Source organism: Chiloscyllium plagiosum, unplaced genomic scaffold (assembly GCF_037043375.1).
Source record: "Chiloscyllium plagiosum isolate Xiang-an unplaced genomic scaffold, Cpla_swu_hap1 HiC_scaffold_224, whole genome shotgun sequence".
Lineage (NCBI taxonomy): Eukaryota > Metazoa > Chordata > Chondrichthyes > Orectolobiformes > Hemiscylliidae > Chiloscyllium > Chiloscyllium plagiosum.
The window spans coordinates 277,501-287,500 of record NW_028270363.1 but is presented as its reverse complement, the minus strand read 5'-3'; positions in this window follow the sequence as shown (position 1 = coordinate 287,500).

The following is a 10,000-nucleotide window of genomic DNA, read 5'->3' as shown; positions in this document are numbered from 1 at the left end:
AGGCAAGCAAGGCCACTCGCGTCTCTCGCCTTTCATTTTCGACACGAGCGCCTGTGGAGGGACGGCCGGATTCAACGTGGGGATTGCCCGCCCTCCAATCGTTCCAAGAGACCTCTGCCCCGGCCTCTGACTGAGTTGCACAAACCTTGGTGTGCTCAGGCAAGGGTCAGACCACATCCTTCCTGGCAACACCCAAAGGGAACCAAGGCCACTCGCGTCTCTCGCCTTTCATTTTGGACACGAGCGCCTGTGGAGGGACGGCCGGATTCAACGTGGGGATTGCCCGCCCTCCAGTCGTTTCAAGAGACCTCTGCCCCGGCCTCTGAACGGAGTTGCACAAACCTTGGTGTGCTCAGGCAAGGGGCAGCCCTCATCCTTCCTGGCAACACCCAAGGCCACTCGCGTCTCTCGCCTTTCATTTTCGACACGAGCGCCTGTGGAGGGACGGCTGGGTTCAACGTGGGGATTGCCCGCCCTCCAATCGTTCCAAGAGACCTCTGCCCCGGCCTCTGACTGAGTTGCACAAACCTTGGTGTGCTCAGGCAAGGGTCAGACCACATCCTTCCTGGCAACACCCAAGGGAACCAAGGCCACTCGCGTCTCTCGCCTTTCATTTTCGACACGAGCGCCTGTGGAGGGACGGCCGGATACAACGTGGGGATTGCCCGCCCTCCAGTCGTTTCAAGAGACCTCTGCCCCCGGCCTCTGACTGAGTTGCACAAACCTTGGTGTGCTCAGGCAAGGGTCAGACCACATCCTTCCTGGCAACACACAAGGGAAGCAAGGCCACTCGCCTCTCTCGCCTTCAATTTCGGCACGAGCGCCTGTGGAGGGACGGCCGGATTCAACGTGGGGATTGCCCGCCCTCCAGTCGTTTCAAGAGACCTCTGCCCCCGGCCTCTGACTGAGTTGCACAAACCTTGGTGTGCTCAGGCAAGGGTCAGACCACATCCTTCCTGGCAACACACAAGGGAAGCAAGGCCACTCGCCTCTCTCGCCTTCAATTTCGGCACGAGCGCCTGTGGAGGGACGGCCGGATTCAACGTGGGGATTGCCCGCCCTCCAGTCGTTTCAAGAGACCTCTGCCCCGGCCTCTGACCGAGTTGCAAAAACCTGGGTGTGCTCAGGCAAGGGTCAGCCCGCATCCTTCCTGGCAACACCCAAAGGGAACCAAGGCCACTCACGTCTCTCTCGCCTTTCATTTTCGACACGAGCGCCTGTGGAGGGACGTCCGGATTCAACGTGGGGATGGCCCGTCCTCCAATCGTGTCAAGAGACCTCCGCCTTCGGCCTCTGACCGAGTTGCACAAACCTGGGTGACGAGCACCGCAGGGCGGCAGAGCCGTCGCACTTGGCCGGGTGGCAGCGGGAAGGACCAGCCTATTCACAATAGCGGCCACCCACTCCCAGAGCCGGTCGTGCGGCACCCGAGGCCGACCCTCGACTCGTAAGAGGCTTTAACGTGTGCTCAGGCAAGGGTCAGCCCACACCCTTCCTGGCGGCACCCAAGGGATCCAGGCCACTCGCGTCTCTCGCCTTCGTTTTGGACACGAGCGCCTGTGGACGGACGGCCGGAGTCAACGTGGGGATGGCCCGTCCTCCAATCGTGTCAAGAGACCCCCCGCACCGGCCTCTGACCGAGTTCCCCAAACCTGGGTGACGAGCAGCGCAGGGCGGCAGAGCCGTCGCACTTGGCCGGATGGCAGCGGGAAGGACCAGCCTATTCACAATAGCGGCCACCCACTCCCAGAGCCGGTCGTGCGGCGCCCGAGGCCGACCCTCGACTCGTAAGAGGCTTTACAGTGTGCTCAGGCAAGGGCCAGCCTACACCCTTCCTGGCGGCACCCAAGGGATCCAGGCCACTCGCGTCTCTCGCCTTCATTTTGGACACGAGCGCCTGTGGACGGACGGCCGGAGTCAACGTGGGGGTGGCCCGTCCTCCAATCGTGTCAAGAGACCCCCGCACCGGCCTCTGACCGAGTTCCCCAAACCTGGGTGACGAGCACCGCAGGGCGGCAGCGCCGTCGCACTTGGCCGGATGGCAGCGGGAAGGACCAGCCTATACACAATAGCGGCCACCCACTCCCAGAGCCGGTCGTGCGGCGCCCGAGGCCGTCCCTCGACTCGTAAGGGGCTTTAACGTGTGCTCAGGCAAGGGTCAGCCCACACCCTTCCTGGCGGCACCCAAGGGATCCAGGCCACTCGCGTCTCTCGCCTTCATTTTGGACACGAGCGCCTGTGGAGGGACGGCCGGAGTCAACGTGGGGATGGCCCGTCCTCCAATCGTGTCAAGAGACCCCCCGCACCGGCCTCTGACCGAGTTCCCCAAACCTGGGTGACGAGCACCGCAGGGCGGCAGAGCCGTCGCACTTGGCCGGATGGCAGCGGGAAGGACCAGCCTATTCACAATAGCGGCCACCCACTCCCAGAGCCGGTCGTGCGGCGCCCGAGGCCGGCCCTCGACTCGTAAGAGGCTTTAACGTGTGCTCAGGCAAGGGTCAGCCCACACCCTTCCTGGCGGCACCCAAGGGATCCAGGCCACTCGCGTCTCTCGCCTTCATTTTGGACACGAGCGCCTGTGGAGGGACGGCCGGAGTCAACGTGGGGATGGCCCGTCCTCCAATCGTGTCAAGAGACCCCCCGCCACGGCCTCTGACCGAGTTCCCCAAACCTGGGTGACGAGCAGCGCAGGGCGGCAGAGCCGTCGCACTTGGCCGGATGGCAGCAGGAAGGACCAGCCTATTCACAATAGCGGCCACCCACTCCCAGAGCCGGTCGTGCGGCGCCCGAGGCCGGCCCTCGACTCGTAAGAGGCTTTACGGAGTGCTCAGGCAAGGGTCAGCCCGCACCCTTCCTGGCAGCACCCAAGGGAACCAGGCCACTCGCGTCTCTCGCCTTCATTTTGGACACGAGCGCCTGTGGAGGGACGGCCGGAGTCAACGTGGGGATGGCCCGTCCTCCAATCGTGTCAAGAGACCCCCCGCCACAGCCTCTGACCGAGTTCCCCAAACCTGGGTGACGAGCACCGCAGGGCGGCAGAGCCGTCGCACTTGGCCGGGTGGCAGCGGGAAGGACCAGCCTATTCACAATAGCGGCCACCCACTCCCAGAGCCGGTCGTGCGGCGCCCGAGGCCGGCCCTCGACTCGTAAGAGGCTTTAGGGAGTGCTCAGGCAAGGGTCAGCCCGCATCCTTCCTGGCAGCACCCAAGGGAACCAGGCCACTCGCGTCTCTCGCCTTCATTTTGGACACGAGCGCCTGTGGAGGGACGGCCGGAGTCAACGTGGGGATTGCCCGCCCTCCAATCGTGTCAAGAGACCTCCACACAGGTCTCTGACCGACTCTTAGAACAGACAGGGAGAGTTTGGCAATTCTGTCAAAAAATTGACAAAGTGTCAAAAATTCGACTTCCAAGAGCTCTCCAGCATGCACTCATACCCGCCATTAGAGTGCTATGCCCGTGGAACCGTTTTTCGGATGCCTTTCAAAAAGGTCCCGCGCCGCCATTTTGTTCTAAAAATCGTGTTCCCAGAAATCTCCGGGTACCCCGCCAACCTCACTGTGTAACAAATGCAAGTGGCACTGAATGGGTCTGAATTTCAAATTTGACTGCATCGCTCTGGAACTCGATCCCCGCAAAACCGTTTGGATTTTTCCCGCTCGGGACTTCCGCGACAGACAAAGTTAAAGTTTTCGGGCTGCAGACACAAAATGACAGTTGGCCATTTGCCGGGCTCAATTCACACAGTTCCTGCGGCACTTCGGAACACATGTTCGGCGCGAGTTTGTGAATCTTTCCCGATGCTTCGGCACTTTCCTCCGCTGACACTTAGAATATTTTTCACACTTTGCTGAAAAATTTTCTAAGTGTTTTTTCCTAAGTTTTTCTGGTTACTGATTTATTATTTTTGATCATTTTTCTAAGTTTTTCTGGTTACTCATTTCTCATTTTCGGGCATTTTTCTAAGTTTTTCTAGTTACTGATTTCTTCTTTTTGGGCATTTTTCTAAGTTTTTCTGGTTACTCATTTCTCATTTTCGGGCATTTTTCTAAGTTTTTCTAGTTACTGATTTCTTCTTTTTGGGCATTTTTCTAAGTTTTTCTGGTTACTCATTTCTTCTTTTTGGGCATTTTTCTAAGTTTTTCTGGTTACTCATTTCTTCTTTTTGGGCATTTTTCTAAGTTTTTCTGGTTACTCATTTCTCATTTTCGGGCATTTTTCTAAGTTTTTCTAGTTACTGATTTCTTCTTTTTGGGCATTTTTCTAAGTTTTTCTGGTTACTCATTTCTTCTTTTTGGGCATTTTTCTAAGTTTTTCTGGTTACTCATTTCTTCTTTTTGGGCATTTTTCTAAGTTTTTCTGGTTACTCATTTCTCATTTTCGGGCATTTTTCTAAGTTTTTCTAGTTACTGATTTCTTCTTTTTGGGCATTTTTCTAAGTTTTTCTAGTTACTGATTTCTTCTTTTTGGGCATTTTTCTAAGTTTTTCTGGTTACTCATTTCTTATTTTTGGGCATTTTTCTAAGTTTTTCTAGTTACTGATTTCTTCTTTTTGGGCATTTTTCTAAGTTTTTCTGGTTACTCATTTCTTCTTTTTGGGCATTTTTCTAAGTTTTTCTGGTTACTCATTTCTTCTTTTTGGGCATTTTTCTAAGTTTTTCTGGTTACTCATTTCTCATTTTCGGGCATTTTTCTAAGTTTTTCTAGTTACTGATTTCTTCTTTTTGGGCATTTTTCTAAGTTTTTCTGGTTACTCATTTCTTATTTTTGGGCATTTTTCTAAGTTTTTCTAGTTACTGATTTCTTCTTTTTGGGCATTTTTCTAAGTTTTTCTGGTTACTCATTTCTTCTTTTTGGGCATTTTTCTAAGTTTTTCTGGTTACTCATTTCTTCTTTTTGGGCATTTTTCTAAGTTTTTCTGGTTACTCATTTCTCATTTTCGGGCATTTTTCTAAGTTTTTCTAGTTACTGATTTCTTCTTTTTGGGCATTTTTCTAAGTTTTTCTGGTTACTCATTTCTTATTTTTGGGCATTTTTCTAAGTTTTTCTAGTTACTGATTTCTTCTTTTTGGGCATTTTTCTAAGTTTTTCTGGTTACTCATTTCTCATTTTCGGGCATTTTTCTAAGTTTTTCTAGTTACTGATTTCTTCTTTTTGGGCATTTTTCTAAGTTTTTCTGGTTACTCATTTCTTCTTTTTGGGCATTTTTCTAAGTTTTTCTGGTTACTCATTTCTTCTTTTTGGGCATTTTTCTAAGTTTTTCTGGTTACTCATTTCTCATTTTCGGGCATTTTTCTAAGTTTTTCTGGTTACTGATTTCTTCTTTTTGGGCATTTTTTCTAAGTTTTTCTGGTTACTGATTTCCCAACGTTGGAAATGCATGAAACTCGGCCTGAACACGGTGGCAGGGTCCGCTCTCGAAGGCGAGACCTTCGGCAGAACCACCGGGTCAAATCCGGCCGGGCTAGCCGGCCTCGAGCACTCAAAGTCGGTATGAGCAGTCAAGTTCGCTCCCATCACAGTTTGGACCCTAAAAAATCTAAGTGTCACTGGTTACTGATTTGTACTGACTCGAAAAAATTCTAAGTGTCGTTGGTTACTGATTTGTAACCACCGGGTCAAATCCGGCCGGGCTAGCCGGCCTCGAGCACTCAAAGTCGGTATGAGCAGTCAAGTTCGCTCCCATCACAGTCTGGACCCTAAAAAATTCTAAGTGTCACTGGTGACTGATTTGTACTGACTGAATAAAATTCTAAGTGTCGTTGGTTACTGATTTGTAACCACCGGGTCAAATCCGGCCGGGCTAGCCGGCCTCGAGCACTCAAAGTCGGTATGAGCAGTCAAGTTCGCTCCCATCACAGTCTGGACCCTAAAAAATTCTAAGTGTCACTGGTTACTGATTTGTACTGATTCAAAAAAATTCTAAGTGTCGATGGTTACTGATTTGTACTGACTGAAATAAATTCTAAGTGACGTTGTTTACTGATTTGTAACCACCGGGTCAAATCCGGCTGGTCTAGCCGGCCCCGAGCACTCAAAGTCGGTATGAGCAGTCAGGTTCGCTCCCATCACAGTTTGGACCACTTGCCGACTTGGGAAATGCACGAAAATCGGCCCCAACGCGGGGGCCGGTCCGCTCTCAAAGTCGAGACCTTCGGCTGAACCACCGGGTCAAATCCGGCCGGGCTAGCCGGCCTCGAGCACTCAAAGTCGGTATGAGCAGTCAAGTTCGCTCCCATCACAGTTTGGACCACTTGCCGACTTGGGAAATGCATGAAAATCGGCCCGAACGCGGGGGCCGGTCCGCTCTCAAAGTCGAGACCTTCGGCTGAACCACCGGGTCAAATCCGGCCGGGCTAGCCGGCCTCGAGCACTCAAAGTCGGTATGAGCAGTCAAGTTCGCTCCCAGCACAGTTTGGACCCTAAAAAATCTAAGTGTCACTGGTTACTGATTTGTACTGACTCAAAAAAATTCTAAGTGTCACTGGTTACTGATTTGTACTGACTGGAAAAAATTCTAAGTGTCACTGGTTACTGATTTGTAACCACCGGGTCAAATCCGGCTGGGCTAGCCGGCCTCGAGCACTCAAAGTCGGTATGAGCAGTCAAGTTCGCTCCCATCACAGTTTGGACCCTAAAAATTCTAAGTGTCACTGGTTACTGATTTGTACTGACTCAAAAAAATTCTAAGTGTCACTGGTTACTGATTTGTACTGACTGGAAAAAATTCTAAGTGTCGTTGGTTACTGATTTGTACTGCATCAAAAAAATTCTAAGTGTCACTGGTTACTGATTTGTACTGACTCTAAAAAATTCTAAGTGTCCTTGGTTACTGATTTGTACTGCATCAAAAAAATTCTAAGTGTCGTTGGTTACTGATTTGTACTGCATCAAAAAAATTCTAAGTGTCACTGGTTACTGATTTGTACTGACTCAAAAAAATTCTAAGTGTCGTTGGTTACTGATTTGTACTGCCTCAAAAAAATTCTAAGTGTCGTTGGTTACTGATTTGTACTGCCTCAAAAAAATTCTAAGTGTTCTTGGTTACTGATTTGTACTGACTGGAAAAAATTCTAATTGTCACTGGTTACTGATTTGTACTGAGCCTAAAAAATTCTAAGTGTCACTGGTTACTGATTTGTACTGCCTCAAAAAAATTCTAAGTGTCCTTGGTTACTGATTTGTACTGCATCAAAAAAATTCTAAGTGTCGTTGGTTACTGATTTGTACTGACTGGAAAAAATTCTAAGTGTCACTGGTTACTGATTTGTACTGCCTCAAAAAAATTCTAAGTGTCACTGGTTACTGATTTGTACTGCCTCAAAAAAATTCTAAGTGTTCTTGGTTACTGATTTGTACTGACTGGAAAAAATTCTAAGTGTCACTGGTTACTGATTTGTACTGCCTCAAAAAAATTCTAAGTGTCACTGGTTACTGATTTGTACTGCCTCAAAAAAATTCTAAGTGTCGTTGGTTACTGATTTGTACTGACTGGAAAAAATTCTAAGTGTCACTGGTTACTGATTTGTACTGCCTCAAAAAAATTCTAAGTGTCACTGGTTACTGATTTGTACTGACTCTAAAAAATTCTAAGTGTCCTTGGTTACTGATTTGTACTGCATCAAAAAAATTCTAAGTGTCGTTGGTTACTGATTTGTACTGCATCAAAAAAATTCTAAGTGTCACTGGTTACTGATTTGTACTGACTCAAAAAAATTCTAAGTGTCGTTGGTTACTGATTTGTACTGCCTCAAAAAAATTCTAAGTGTCCTTGGTTACTGATTTGTACTGACTGGAAAAAATTCTAAGTGTCGTTGGTTACTGATTTGTACTGAGCCTAAAAAATTCTAAGTGTCGTTGGTTACTGATTTGTACTGCCTCTAAAAAATTCTAAGTGTCCTTGGTTACTGATTTGTAACCACCGGGTCAAATCCGGCCGGGCTAGCCGGCCCCGAGCACTCAAAGTCGGTATGAGCAGTCAAGTTCGCTCCCATCACAGTTTGGACCCTAAAAAAAGTCTAAGTGTCACTGGTTACTGATTTGTACTGAGCCTAAAAAATTCTAAGTGTCACTGGTTACTGATTTGTACTGCCTCAAAAAAATTCTAAGTGTCGTCGGTTACTGATTTGTAACCACCGGGTCAAATCCGGCCGGGCTAGCCGGCCCCGAGCACTCAAAGTCGGTATGAGCAGTCAAGTTCGCTCCCATCACAGTTTGGACCCTAAAAAAAGTCTAAGTGTCACTGGTTACTGATTTGTACTGAGCCTAAAAAATTCTAAGTGTCACTGGTTACTGATTTGTACTGCCTCAAAAAAATTCTAAGTGTCGTTGGTTACTGATTTGTAACCACCGGGTCAAATCCGGCTGGGCTAGCCGGCCTCGAGCACTCAAAGTCGGTATGAGCAGTCAAGTTCGCTCCCATCACAGTTTGGACCCTAAAAAAGTCTAAGTGTCACGGGTTACTGATTTGTACTGACTGAATAAAACTCTAAGTGTCGTTGGTTACTGATTGGTACTGACTGAAATAAATTCTAAGTGACGTTGTTTACTGATTTGTAACCACCGGGTCAAATCCGGCCGGGCTAGCCGGCCTCGAGCACTCAAAGTCGGTATGAGCAGTCAAGTTCGCTCCCATCACAGTTTGGACCCTAAAAAAGTCTAAGTGTCACGGGTTACTGATTGGTACTGACTGAAATAAATTCTAAGTGACGTTGTTTACTGATTTGTAACCACCGGGTCAAATTCGGCCGGGCTAGCCGGCCTCGAGCACTCAAAGTCGGTATGAGCAGTCAAGTTCGCTCCCATCACAGTTTGGACCACTTGCCGACTTGGGAAATGCACGAAAATCGGCCCGAACGCGGGGGCCGGTCCGCTCTCAAAGTCGAGACCTTCGGCTGAACCACCGGGTCAAATCCGGCCGGGCTAGCCGGCCCCGAGCACGCAAAGCCGGTATGAGCAGTCAAGTTCGCTCCCATCACAGTTTGGACCACTTGCCGACTTGGGAAATGCACGAAAATCGGCCCGAACGCGGGGGCCGGTCCGCTCCCGAAGGCGGGACACTCACCCAAAGCCTGACCCCACCGCCGGCCAACACACCCTTCAAAATCACACCCATCCGACAATGCTACTCAAAAAGGATCCAAATTCAGAAACACCCCCTTCAAAAGGCACTCCGTCCCCGGCCACACTACCGGGGCATGCTCCCCTGGGCGATAATTAAGCCCCCACGACTAATTGAAGCCAACCACAGCCGCAACTCGAAAGGAGAAGTCAGTAACCAATTCAAAAATGCACTTGGTTACTGACTTCTACAGACTCAAAAAAATTCTAAGTGTCGTTGGTTACTGATTTGTACTGAGCCTAAAAAATTCTAAGTGTCACTGGTTACTGATTTGTACTGAGCCTAAAAAATTCTAAGTGTCACTGGTTACTGATTTGTACTGCCTCGAAAAAATTCTAAGTGTCACTGGTTACTGATTTGTAACCACCGGGTCAAATCCGGCTGGGCTAGCCGGCCTCGAGCACTCAAAGTCGGTATGAGCAGTCAAGTTCGCTCCCATCACAGTTTGGACCCTAAAAATTCTAAGTGTCACTGGTTACTGATTTGTACTGAGCCTAAAAAATTCTAAGTGTCACTGGTTACTGATTTGTACTGAGCCTAAAAAATTCTAAGTGTCCTTGGTTACTGATTTGTACTGACTGGAAAAAATTCTAAGTGTCGTTGGTTACTGATTTGTACTGCATCAAAAAAATTCTAAGTGTCACTGGTTACTGATTTGTACTGACTCAAAAAAATTCTAAGTGTCGTTGGTTACTGATTTGTACTGCCTCAAAAAAATTCTAAGTGTTCTTGGTTACTGATTTGTACTGACTGGAAAAAATTCTAAGTGTCACTGGTTACTGATTTGTACTGAGCCTAAAAAATTCTAAGTGTCACTGGTTACTGATTTGTACTGAGCCTAAAAAATTCTAAGTGTCACTGGTTACTGATTTGTACTGAC